A 14,161-nucleotide genomic window follows, 5' to 3' on the forward strand; every position below is an offset into this window, starting at 1 on the left:
GTTTAGTTTTGTTGATCTTCATTTATTTATTTATTTTTCTGTATTTCTGATCTGACCTTTATGATTTCTTTCCTCCACCAACTTTGGATTTTTGTGTGTTCTTCTTTCTCTGGTTGCTTTAGGTGTAATGTTAGGTTATTTATTTGGAATTTTTCTTGTTTCCTGAGTTAAGCTTTTATTACAGTAAACTTCCCTCTTAGAACTTCTTTTGCTGCATCCTGTAGGTTTGGAGTCATCGTGTTTTCATTTTCATTTGTGTCTAGGTATTTTTTTATTTCCTCTTTGATTTCTTCAATGATCCATTGTTTTTTTTAATAACATATTGTTTAGCCTTTACATGTCTGTCTTTCTTGCAGTTTTTTCCTTATAGTTGATTTTTAATCTGAGCATTGTGGTCCAAAAAGATGCTTCATGTGATTTCAGTTTCCTTAAGCTTACTGAGACTTGTTTTATGGCCTAGCATGTGATCTATCCTGGAGAATGTTCCATGTGCACTTGAAAAGAATGTGTATTCTGCTTTCAGGTGGAATGCTCTGTAAATATCAGCTGTCCATTTTATCTAGTGCATATTATTTAAGGCTTGTGTTTCCTTATTGATTTTCTGTCTGGATGATCTGTCCATTGCTGTAAGTGTGATGTTAAAGTTACCTACAATTATTCTATTATTGTCAATTTATCCCTTTATGTCTGTTAATAATTTCCTTATATTTTGACATCTCCTATGTTGAATGCATATATATTTACAATTGTTATATCTTCAAGGACTGATTCTTTGATCATTATGTAGAGTCCTCCTTTGTCTCTTACAACAGTATTTTAAACTCTGTTTTCTCTGATATAAGTATTACTACTCTGGCTTTTATAGAATTGACATTTGTGTGGAATACCCTTTTCCATCCCTCACTTTGTCTCTACATGTCTCTGTATCTGAAGTGAATGTCTTGTAGGCAGTAAATATATTGGTCTGTTTTTCTTATATCTGTTGGGTCTGTCTGTTGGGGCATTATTTACATTTAAGGTAATTACCAAATTGTATGTTCCTATTGTTATTTTGTTCATTGTTTTGGATTTGTCTTTATAGGTCTTTTTCCTCCATTTCTTTTGTTCTCTTGTGATTTATGATCATTTTTAGTGTTATGTGTGGATTCCTTTTTCTCTTTGGTATGTATATCTATTATAGATTTTTGGCTTGTGGTCACCATGAGGTTTTTGTTTAGGAGTCTGTAATTATAGGTGCTTGTTATATGTTGCTGACCTGTTAACTGCAAATGCATTTTAAATAGCCTGCATTTGTACTTTCCCAGGTTAGGGAAGTTTTCAGCTATTATCTCTTCAGATATCTTCTCAGGCCTTTTCTCTCTCCTCCTCTGGGACCCGTGTAATGTGAATATTAGTGCACTTCATGTTGTCCCAGAGATCTCTCAAACTATCCTCATTTCTTTTCATTCTTTTTTCTGTTCAGCAGTCATGATTTCCACTACCCTGTCTTCCAAGCTCACTGATCTGTTTTTTTGCCTCATTATTCTATTACTGATTACTCTAGTGTTTTTTTTTTTATTTCAATTATTATATTCTTTAATTCTGTTTGGTTGTTCTTTGTATTTTCTAATTCTTTGTTAAAAAAACTTCTAATTTCTAATGTGTATCCATTCTCCTCCCAAGTTCTTTTATCATCTTTATGTTATTACTCTGAACGCTCCTTGGGCAGATTGCCTATCTCATGTCACTTAGTTTTATTCTGGGGTTTTATCTTGTCCCTTCATCTGAAAAGTATTCTTCTGCTCCCTCATTTTGTTGAGGTTACTATTTTGTATTCTTATACATGTGGTGTGTTAATTATGTTTCTTGAACTTGGAGAAGTGGCCCTCTGTAAGTGACGACCTCTGTTACCCAGCAGTGTACTCCCCTCTCATAACCCAAGGACCAGGAGCTACCTGGTCCCAGGATATTGTCTGGCCTGGGGTTTGTGGACTTGGTCTACAGGCTGTGGAACTCTGAGTTTTTTGTTTTGTGGGTCTTTTTTCCTTTTTAGGGCTGCACCTGTGGCATATGGAAGTTCCTGGGCTAGGGGTTGAATCAGAGCTGCAGCTGCAGGCCTACACCACAACCATGGCAACTGGATCTGAGCCACATTGGCAACCTATGCCACAGTTTGTGGCAATGCCAGATCCTTAACCCACTGAGTGAGGCCAGGTATCAAACCCATATCCTTATGGAAACTATGTCACGTTCTTAACCCACTGAGCCACAATGGGGAACTCTGGTGACTGTTGGTGTTTTGCTTCTGCCCCATGGTGTGTAAGGCTGATCTGGAGGCTTGTGCAGACTTCCTGGAGGGAGGGGCTGTTGCTTGACCCATGGTAGGGATAGCTGGGTCTTGGTCCTCTGGTGGAGAAAGTTGTGCCTAGGAGCATGTCTGCAGGCAGCTCTAGGCGCAGGAAGTCTTTAGGTAGCCTGTCTGCTCTTGAGCGGGGCTATGTCCCCACTCAGTCTCTTCTTTGATCCGAGGCATCCCATCACTGGAGCCTGCAGCCTGTTGGGTGAGGCCACATCTTAGTGCCAAAATGTCATCCTCCAGGAGAGCTCACACAGGTGAATACTCCTCAATATATTTTCAACCAGTGTCTCTGTCCCCAGGGTGGGCTACAGCTACCCACTCACCTCCCCAGGAGAGTCTCAAAGACCAGCAGGTAAGCCTGACCCAGGCTCCTATTAAATTACCGCTTTTGCCCTTGGTTCTGGTGAATGTGGTATTTTGTGTATGCCCTTTGAGTGAAGTCTCTATTTCCCCCAATCCTGTGCAGCTCCTGCAGTCAAGCCCTGGTGGCCTTCTTCATAGCCACAGAAACTGCATACTCTTTCATTGACACCCTTGCACAAACATTTCTTGATATCACAATCCATTCAAAGTTACTTGCCTAGATAGAAAATTGTAGTGTATTTTAGATTAAAAACATATTTTTAATTTAAGTATAATCTATTTACAATGTTGTGCCAATTTCTGCTGGATAGCAAAGTGGCCCAGTCATACTTATATAGCCATTCCTTTTCTTGTATTATCTTCTGTCATAGTCTATCCCAAGAGATTGGATATAGTTCCCTGTGCTATACAGTAGAACTTCATTGCTTATCCATTCTAAATGTAACAGTTTGTATCTACTAACCCCAAACTCCCAGTCCATCCTATTCCTTCCCCTACCTTGGCAACCATAAGTCTTTTCTCTCTGTGAGTCTGTTTCTATTTTGTAGATAGTTTCATTTGTGCCATATTTTAGATTCCACATATAAATGATACCATATGGTACTTGTCTTTCTCTTTCTTTTTTTTTTTTTTTTTTTTTATCTTTTGTCTTTTTTGTTGTTGTTTTGTTGTTGTTGTTGTTATTGTTGCTATTTCTTGGGCCGCTCCCGCGGTATATAGAGGTTCCCAGGCTAGGGGTTGAATCGGAGCTGTAGCCACCGGCCTACGCCAGAGCCACAGCAACGTGGGATCCGAGCCGCGTCTGCAACCTACACCACAGCTCACGGCAACGCCGGATCGTTAACCCACTGAGCAAAGGCAGGGACCGAACCCGCAACCTCATGGTTCCTAGTCGGATTCGTTAACCACTGCACCACGATGGGAACTCCCTATTTCATTCTTTTTTATGCCTGAGTAGTATTCCATTATAAATATATATACCACACTTTTTTTTTTTTTTTTTTTGCTTTTTCCCTGTTTTATGGCCATGCCTACGGCATATGGAAGTTCCCAGGCTAGGGGTTGAATCAAAGCTGCAGCTGCTGGCCTATGTCACAGCAACAGCAACACTGATCCAAGCCACATCTGTGTCCTATGCTGCAGCTTGTGGCAAGTCCAGATCCTTAACCCACTGAGCAAGGTCAGGGATTGAACCCTCATCCTCGAAAACATCATGTCAGCACACTGAGCCACAATGGGAACTCTGATAACACATCTTAATCCTTTCATCTGTTGATAAACATTTAGGTTGTTTCCCATGTCCTGGCTATTGTGGGTAGTTCTGCAATGAAAATACGGGTGCATGTATCTTTTTAAATTACAGTTTACTCCAGGTATATGCCCAAGGGTGGGAGTGCTGGATCACATGGTAGTTCTATATTTGGTTTTCCGAAGAAACTCCATATGGATTTTCCTTAGTGGTTGTACCATTTTACATTCCCACCAACAGTGTAGGAGAGTTCCCTTACTCCACACCCTCTCCAGCATTAGTATTTGTTACCAATGATGGCCCTTCTGACCTGTGTGAGGTGGTACCTCACTGTAGTTTTGATTTGTGTTCCTCCAGTAAGTAGTGCTATTGAGCATTTTTTCATGTGCCTGTTGGCTATCTGTATATCTTTGGAGAACTATTTTGGTCTTCTGCCCACTTTTGAATTCAGTTGTTTGTATTTTTATTGTTGAGTTACATGAGTTGTTTATATATTATGGAGACTAAGCCCTTGTTGGTTGCTTCGTGTGCAAATGTTTTCTCCCATTCTATAGGTTGTCTCTGGTTTTTGTTTATGCTTTCCTTTGCTTTGCAAAAGCCTGTAAGTTTTATTATGTTCCATTTGTTTGTTTTTGTTTTTATTTCTATGTCCTTGGGAGACTGACATAAGAAAACATTTGTACATTTGATGTCAGAAATTTTTTTTGCCTATGTTCTCTTCTAGTTGTATGGTGTCTTGTCCTATGTGTAAGTTTTTAAGCCATTTTGAGTTTATTTTTATGCATGGTATGAATGTGTTCTAGTTTCATTGATTTATATGCAGCAGTTCAGTTTTCCCAGTACCTCTTGCTGAAGAGACTGTCTTTTTCTCATTTTATATTCTTGCCTCCTTTGTCAAATATTAATTGACCTTAGGTGTCTGGGTTTATTTCTGGGCTCTCTATTCTGTTCCATTGACCCCTCTCTTTTTGTACCAGTAGCACACCATCTTGATTACTGTAGCTTTGTGACATCTAAAATCTGGGAGAGTTATGTCTCCTCCCTGCCCCCCTCCCCAGGTTGTTTTGGCAATATTGGGTCATTTATGGTTCCATATAAATGTTTGGATTATTTTTATTTGTCTGTGAAAAATGTCATCAGTAATTTGTAGATTGTTTTGGGTAGTGTGGCCACTTTAACAATATTAATTCCTCCATTCCAGGAATATGGGATCTCTTTCCATTTCTTTGCATCCTCTTTAATTTCCTTGCTTAATGTTTTATAATTTCCAGTGTATGTATCTTTGACTTCCTTGGTCAGGTTTATTCCTAGGTATTTAAATTTGGGGTATTTTTTTATTGCTTTTCTAATATTTCATTATTAGTATATAGAAATACAGCCCATTTCTGAATGTTAATTTTGTATGCTGCTACTTTGCTGAATTCATTGATCAGTTCAAGTAGTTTCTGTGTTGAGTCCTTAGGGTTTTCTATATATCATGTCATCTGCATATAGTGACAATTTTACCTCTTCTCTTCCAATTTGGATACCTTTTTAAAATTTTGTTTGTCTGATTACTCTGTCTAGAAGTTCTAATACTATGTTAGATAAAAGTGGTAAGAGTGGGCATCCTTGTCTTGTTCCAGATTTTAGTGGGAAGGCTTTCAGCTTTTCTCCATTGAATATTGGCCAGTAGATTTGTCATAAATGGCTTTTATTCTTTTAAGATACGTTCTCTCTATACTCACTTTTGTCAGTGATTTTATCATGAAAGGGATGGTGAATTTTGTCAGATGCTTTTTCTGCATCTATTGAGATGATCATGTAGTTTTTGACTTTTCTTTTGTTAATGTGCAGTATGAAATTTTATTGATTTGTGTATGTTGAGCCATCCTTGTGAATTTAGGATGAACCCCACTTGGTCATGGTATATGATCTTTTTAATGTGTTATTGGATGCGCTTTGTTAAAATTTTTTGAGAATATTTGCATCGATATTCATCAAAGATATTGGCCTATAATTTTCTTTTTTGGTATTATTTATCTGGTTTTGTCACTAGGGTGATGGTGGCTTCATAGAATGTCTTTGGGAGTGTTCCTTCTTCAGTCTTTTGAAAGAGTCAAGAAAAATTGGGATAAATTCTTTGTATGTTTGGTAGAATTCATTTGTGAAGCCATCTGTTCCTGAACTATTGTTTGTAGGGAGTATTTTTATTGCATATTCAGTTTCACATCTAGTGATCAGTATGTTCAAATTACCTGTTTCTCTTTTATTTAGTTTCAGTGGGCTGTTTGTTTCTAGAAAGTTGTCCATTTGTCCATTTCTTCTAGATTGTCAAATATGTTGGTATATAATTAATTGTCTGTGGCATCCTCTTACAGTTGTTTGTATTTTTGAAGTGTCTGTTCAGATTTCTCTCTTTTCATTTCTTTTTTTTTTTTTTTTTTTTTTGCTTTTTAGGGCCTCACCCGTGGCATATGGAGATTCCCAGGCTAGGGGTTGAATCAGAGCTACAGTTGCTGGCTACAGCCACAGCAACACCAGATCCTTAACCCACTGAGTGAGACCAGGGATCGAACCCATAACCTCATGGTTCCTAGTCAGATCTGTTTACCACTGCATCACGACAGGAACTCCTCATTTCTTGTTTGTTTGAGTTCTCTTTTTTTCTTATGTCCAGAGGTTTGTCAATTTTGTTTACCCTTCCAAAGAACCAGCTCTTGGTTTTAATGATTTTTTTTCCTATTGTTTTTTGAATCTCTATTTTAGTTCCTCTCTGATCTTTATGATTTCCTTCCTTCTGCTGACTTTAGTTTTTGTTTGTTCTTCTTTTTCTAATTCTTTAAGGTGCTAGGTTAGATTATTAATTAGAGACTTTTCTTCTTTTTTGAAAAAGGCCTGTATCACTATGAACTTCCTTCTAAGAACTGCTTTTGCAGCATCACATAAATTTTGAATGGTTGTGTTTTCATTGTCATTTGTCTCAAGATTTTTTCTTTCTTTTTTTGTCCTTTCAGGGCTGCACCTTTGGCTTCAGGAAGTTCCTGGGCTAGGAGTCGAATTGGAGCTGTAGCTTCTAGCCTTTGCCACAGCCATAGCAACACCAGATCCAAGCTGCCTTTGCAAACTATGCTGCAGCTTGTGGCAGTGGCAGATCCTTAACCAACTGAGCGAGGCCAGGGATTGAACCTACATCCTCATGGATACTAGCTGGATTCATAACCTGCTGAGCTACAACATGAATTCTGTAATTTCCTTTTTGATTTACTTGTTGATCCATTTGATTTTTCATAGCATGTAGTTTAGTATCCATGAAGCAGTTTTTTCCTATGTCTTTTCCTGTGGTTGATTTCTAGTTTCATGACATTGTGGTCAGAGAAGATGCTTGAAATAATTTCTGTAATGTTACATTTGTCAGAATTACTTTTGTGCCCCAATATGTGCTTAATCATTGACAGTGTTCTCTGTACACTTGAAAAAAAATGTATATTCTGGGGTTTTTTTGGATGTAATGTCCTGAAAATATTAAGTCTGACTCTTCTATTGTGTCATTTAGGTCCTCTCTTGCCCTATTGATTTTCTGTCTAGAAGATCTGCCCATTGATGTGAGTGGATTGTTAAAGTCTACTACTATTATTGCACTCCCATCAATATCAGTTTTTCTGTTTATTAGTATTTGGTGTGTGTATTTGGGTTCTTCTATACTAGGGGTGTATATATATTGATGAGTGTAGTATCCTCTTCTTGAATTGATCCTTTCATCATTAAATAGTATCCTTCTTTGTCTTTCTTGATGGCCTTTGTTTAAAAGTCTGTTTTGTCTGATAGGAGTATTGATACTCCTGCTTTCCTTTCATTTCCATTCGCATGAAATATTTGTTTCCTTCCTCTCACTTTGAGTTTTTATGTGTCCTTTGCCTTAATGTGAATCTCTTGTAGGTAGCATATTAGAGGCTTTGTTCCGTTTTGTTTTGTTTGCTTTTTAGGGCCACAGCTGAGATATATGGAAGTTCCCAGGCTAGGGGTTGAATTGGAGCTATAGCTGCTGGCCACAGCCACAGCAGCACAGGATCCCAGCTGTGTCTGCAACCTACACCACAGCTCCTGGTGATGCCAGATCCTTAACCCACTGAGCAAGGTCAGGGATCGAAGCGACATCCTCATGGATCCTAGTTGGGTTCGTTAACCTCTAACCCATGACAGGAATTCCAGCTCTTAGTTTTTTTTTATCCAGTCTGCCACTCTATGTCTTTTGGTTGGAGCATAGTCCATTGACATTTAAGGTAATTATTGATAAATATGTGTTTATTGGCATTTTAAACCTTGTTTTCAATTGATTCTATATTTCTTCTTTGTTCCTTTTTTTCTCTTTGTTGGATGGTTTCCTTTTGTTTTATGCTCCTGTCCCTTTTTTAGTTTTTGTGCATGTATTGTTTGGTTTTGATTTGTGGTTGTCCTGTTTTTAAGGTATGGTAACCCCTTCCTGTATCTGCTTACTTTATACTGATAGTCAAATAGGCTCAAATATATTAAATAGTCTAGATTTTCTTACTCTCCTTCCCCACATTTTATGATTCTCATATCCTTTTTAACATCTTCATGTTGATTCTTTGGCTGTCCCTTGTGTTTATCATCGCTTTCAAAAAAATTTTTTTTCATCTCTATACTGGCATATTTAGGTTATTAACTTTCCAATTATGATTTCCTCCATCCTATATCTTCTTACTTCTTTCCTATTTAGAGGAGAGCTTTCAGTATTTCATTTAGGATAGGTTTAGTATTGCTGTATTCTTTTATTAGTTTTTGTTTGCTGAATTCTTTATTTCTCCTATTTTATTTATTTTTTATTTATTTATTTTTTTTTTTTTGTTTTTTGTTTTTTGTCTTTTTTTTGTTGTTGTTGTTGCTATTTCTTGGGCCGCTCCAGCGGCATATGGAGGTTCCCAGGCTAGGGGTCTAATTGGAGCTGGAGCCACTGGCCTACACCAGAGCCACAGCAACTCGGGATCCGAGCCGCGTCTGCAACCTACACCACAGCTCACGGCAACGCCGGATCGTTAAGCCACTGGGCAAGGGCAGGGATCGAACCTGCAACCTCATGGTTCCTAGTCGGATTCGTTAACCACTGCGCCACGACGGGAACTCCTATTTCTCCTATTTTAAATGATAATCTTCCTGGGTAGAGTATTCTGGGTTGTGCATTTTTCCCTTTTAGAACTTTGAATATATCTTGCCACTCTCTTGTGGATTGTAGCCATTTTGTAGGGAAATCAGCTGACAGCCTTATGGGGGTTCCCTTATAGTTAACTCTTTTCCTCTTGCTGCCTTTAGAATTCTCTCCTTATCTTCAACTTTTGCCATTTTTATTGTATTATGTCTTATTGTAGTTCAGTTTGGGTTCAGCATGTTTGGGGCCCTCTATGCTTCCTGTATCTGGTTATCTAGTTCCTTCTTTAAATTTTTTAGCCTGGAGTTCCCGTCGTGGCACAGTGGTTAACGAATCCGACTAGGAACCATGAGGTTGCGGGTTCGGTCCCTGCCCTTGCTCAGTGGGTTAACGATCCGGCGTTGCCGTGAGCTGTAGTGTAGGTTGCAGGTGCAGCTCAGATCCTGCGTTGCTGTGGCTCTGGCATAGGCCGGGGGCTACAGCTCCGATTCAACCCCTGGCCTGGGAACCTCCATATGCTGCAGGAGCAGCCCAAAGAAATAGCAAAAAGACAAATAAATAAATTTTTTAGCCAGAATTTCTTATTTCTTCAAATGTATATATTATTTTATTTTTTTATTTTTTGGGGGAACTAGCAGCAGGTGGATGTTCCCAGGCTAAGGGTCAAATTAGAGCTGCAGCTGCCAGCCTGTGCTACAGCCACAGCAACTCGAGATCCAAGCTGCATCTGCAACCTACACCATAGCTCATTGCAACACCAGATCCTTAGCCCATTGAGCGAAGCCCAGGGATTGAACCTGCAACTTCATGTTTCCTAGTTAGATTCATTTCTGCTGCGCCACGATGAGAACTCCGATCTTCAAATATATTTTCAATCCCTTTTTTTTCTCCCTCTGGAATCCTTATTATGCATAGATTGGCATCTGTATATTACCCCTAAATCTATTATATTGCTTTCAGTTTTTTCATTTGGCTTTCTGATTGGGTGATTTTCATTCTCCTTCCTTCTAATCATTTATTCGTTCTTCTGCATTCATTATTTATTATGTTGTTCAGTGCCTTTAACTCAGCTTTTGTCTCTGGAGATGAATTTTCTGTTTTTTTCTTGGCTCTTCCTTATAGTGTCTGGTTTCTTTCTAATGTAATGTGCATTATGGTTGATATCCATTCTTAATTTCTTCAGTATTTTTCATTACCTCCTTTTTGAACTTGATGTCTGTTAGACCCCAGGGCTCTGTTTCATTGTTTGCTCCTTCAGAGGAATCCTCTTGTTTTAACTGGGGATGGTTCCTGTGCTTCTTTAGTTTGCCTATATTTTTCTTACTCTGTGAGTTTAGGGAGAACAATTATCAAATGGACTCTTAGAGGCTAATTATATGCGGGAGTATCCCTAGGTGGCTTGTATAGCCTTACTGTTTTTTTTGGTGCGAGGGCTGCTTTTGGTTTGGATGCTCTCTGTCTCTCTCTTCAGTGTGTGCAGGCCATTATCCCCTTGCATAGGGTATGTGAAGGTGTACGGTTTGCATGTGCTTCCAGGGAGGTGGATGCAGTGTGTGGGGCCTGCAGGTGGCACCTGGTTGCTGGGCCCTTGGCAGTGCTGGGGACCCATAGGGAGGTAGGGGCCGTAGGTTGTTTCTGGTTGCTGGGCTCTCAGCAGTGGCAGTGACCCTCAGGAAGGTGGGGACAGCTCCAGCAACAGGGTGTATGTGTTCCCGGGGAGGTAGGGGCTGTGTGCAGCACTTGGTTGCAAAGCCCTATACAGTGGCAACCCCTGAGGTTACTGATGCCTTAGACAGTGCCTATTCATGGGACCCCTAGTGTTGGTGGGCTCTGCCCACCTCTGGAGTCCAAGATAGCTGCAGTGGTTTGCACTCACCCCATAGCCTGCAGAATATTTGCTCCTCCACCTGAGAGCCCACATGTGCACAAAGTTCCTATGGTGGCATCAACCACCATCCTCTCCCACTTCCCAACAATGGTGCCTTGCTTTCTTGGTGGACCCAGGCCTCTGTACTGTGTGCTCCCCGTGTCGCCTAATCCCTGGCCTCCTCAAGTGGTTTCTACACAGCCAACCCTATTCCTCTCCCTGGAAATGACCTTCAAAGCTAGAGTCTCAGCACCCAGCCCCCATGCCCTCCAAGTGCCTCAGGCTGTGGTGCATGGGGCAGTGGTACCAATGTTCTGTGCGCCTCTCTCTCTACTTTGCCCCCCTCAGACCAGCTGCACTTTCCTCCAAGGCTTTGAGGCTCCCTCTCTGTCCTGGCTGATCTCCCATCAGTTAAGCAGCCTCCCGGGGCAGATTCCTTTCCTCTTTCACAGTTCCCTCTCAGGAGTGCTGGTCCTATCCCGATTCCTTTTCTCTCTTTCTTTTTCTGTTTGTTTTACCCAGTTATGTGGAGGTTTTCTTTCTTTCTTGGAAATCTGAGGTCTTTTGCCAGCATTCAGTATGTGTTCTGTGCAAATTGTTCTACATGTAGATTTTTTTTCTTTATGTGTTTGTGGGAGAAGGTGAGATCCATGTTCTACTCCACTGCTATCCTTATCCTGTCCCAGATTTTTTTTTTCTAGAAGGCATGGGAGGATGGAGTATGACCAAAATGAGTTATATTTTTAGGACTCATTTATGCAGAAAAGTCTTGATATGATCTCTCATTTATTTAACAAATAGCCACCAACTGTTTGATGATGCCTTGAAGTAGAATGATGAGTGCTGAGGAACAGTTGTGAACAAGACAGACAAGGTCCTTTGCTTCAAACTGTTTAAATTTTAGTGGATTTTATATCAGTTAATGGCCAGTTAAGTCAATATCTGTAAGGTGGAAGATACTTTGAGAGGACAGCCCTTTTAACAGATGGCTACAAGGCCAGTTCTGTAGTCATGCTGGTATATTGATGTGCCCAAGGAAGCAAGACAGCCTTACTACAACTACACTCAGCTTACTATTTAGTTGAGTCGGAGGGCTTTGCGGTAGGCTGATTTTCTATAGTTCCACTTTGATCTTGGTAGCACTCTTGTATTTATTTATTCAACATTCAGAAAACACTTAATAATTTCTAGATGTCTAATACTTATCCAGCCGCAAAAGATAAAGCAGTATCCACAACAGACAATTATGAAATCATATAAGACTTAAATTTTAGTGTAAATGAGGTGGGAAGGCAGAGATAGTTTTTTAATGAAAATAATAAATATGAACAATAAAGTGACAATTATAAATAAATATGAAATCATAGAAGACTTAAATTTTAGTGTAAATAGGTGGAAGGCAGAGATAATTTGCTTATTGAAAGTAATGAATATGAATAATAAATAAATATAAACAATTAAATGGAAAAAATAACAAAAGGTAATGAGATGGAGAATGCCTTCGAAACTACATTTAGTTGGGTGATCAGGTAAAGTATTTCTCATTAAGTAAATTTTTTCTTCTTTTAGGGCCACAGCTGCAGCACATGGAAGTTCCCAGGCTAGGAGTCAAATTGGCGCTATAGCTGCCAGTGTATACTACAGCTCAGGGCAATGCCAGATCCTTAGCCCTCTGAGCAAGGCCAGGGATCGGACCCGCATCCTCATGGGTGCTGGTCAGCTTCATTTTGACTGAGCCACAGTGAGAACTCCTGAATAAGTGATATTTAAACTGAGATTTTAATGAGAAGATGACCACTCAGATGATCAAGAAGAAAATTCTTAGGGGAAAGTTCCTAAGATAAGAATGAACAAGTTATAAGAAGATCAGTGGTGGAGAGGGGAACAGTGATTCTGAAGACCTATAATATAAAGCCTTTAGTGACAATCATCAGGAAATCATGTATAAACACAAGTCAGTTCTGCAGATACTCTCCCTTCTTTTCCTCTTTTCCTTTTCTCCTCCTTCCAAGTTTAAATCATCAGCACGAATTATTATACTCATGCTAGTTATGCTTTGCATTTAAAATAATTCTTTATCCAGATTCAGTAACAATTTGTAGAACATTCCCTGTTATCTGTCATTGCTACTACAGAAAACTATTATTTAAAACTACTGCGAGTGGAGTTCCCGTCGTGGTGCAGTGGTTAACGAATCCGACTAGGAACCATGAGGTTGCGGGTTCGGTCCCTGCCCTTGCTCAGTGGGTTAACGATCTGGCGTTGCTGTGAGCTGTGGTGTAGGTTGCAGACGCGGCTCGGATCCCACGTTGCTGTGGCTCTGGCGTAGGCCGGTGGCTACAGCTCCGATTCAACCCCTAGCCTGGGAACCTCCATATGCCGTGGGAGCAGTCCAAGAAATGGCAAAAAGACAAAAAAAAAAAAAAAAAAAAAAAAAAAAAAGTGAGTTCTTAGGTCCTACTACTCATTGGTGCAAAATGGTATTAAAAAATAATAATAATAAAAAATAAAACTACTGCGAGGCATCACGACAATATTTTAACTCTTAATTCACTGCAGTGGATCTTCAAGTGAGGCAATGTGGGCATTACCAAAGGGATCTAAAGAAGGAAAAAAAGAATGGCAGATGACAAATATCAGCTGATTGATTTGGGTTTTTTTAGTATAGTTGATTTGTAATGTTCTGTCAATTTCTACTGTATAGCAAAGTGACCCAGTTATACAAATATATACATTCTTTTTCTCATGTTATCCTCCATCATGTTCCATCACAAGTGAATAGATACAGTTCCCTGTGCTATACAGCAGGATCTCATTGCTTAACGACTCCAAATGCAATAGTTTGCACCTACTAACCTCAAATTACCAGTCCATCCCAATCCCTTCCCCTCCCCCTTGGCAACCACAGGTCTATTCTCCATGTCCATGAGTTTGTTTCTTTTCTGTAGATAGGTTTGTTCGTGCCATATTTTAGATTCCACATATAGGTGATATATGGTATTTGTCTTTGTGACTTACTTCACTTAGTATGAGAGTCACTAGTTCCATCCATGTTGCTGCAAATGGAATTATTTTGTTCTTTTTTATAGCTAAATAGTATTCCATTGTGTATATATACCACATCTTTGTAATCCATTCATTGTCCAAGGACGTTTAGGTTGTTTCTGTGTCTTGGCTATTGTGAACAGTGCTGCAGTG

General features: G+C 39.5%; 1 protein-coding gene across 4 annotated transcripts in view; it reads right to left on the reverse strand.

Annotated features, from left to right (window-relative positions):
- Window positions 1-14,161, reverse strand: part of C8H4orf17 (chromosome 8 C4orf17 homolog) — a 350,193-nt gene that overhangs the window by 11,886 nt on the left and 324,146 nt on the right. The window lies entirely within an intron of this gene.

This window comes from Sus scrofa, chromosome 8 (genome assembly GCF_054392235.1).
Source record: "Sus scrofa isolate SSC_HxYL_T2T_F1_AM1 chromosome 8, Sscrofa_HxYL_maternal_Yorkshire_Landrace_v2.0, whole genome shotgun sequence".
NCBI classification, from domain to species: Eukaryota; Metazoa; Chordata; class Mammalia; order Artiodactyla; family Suidae; genus Sus; species Sus scrofa.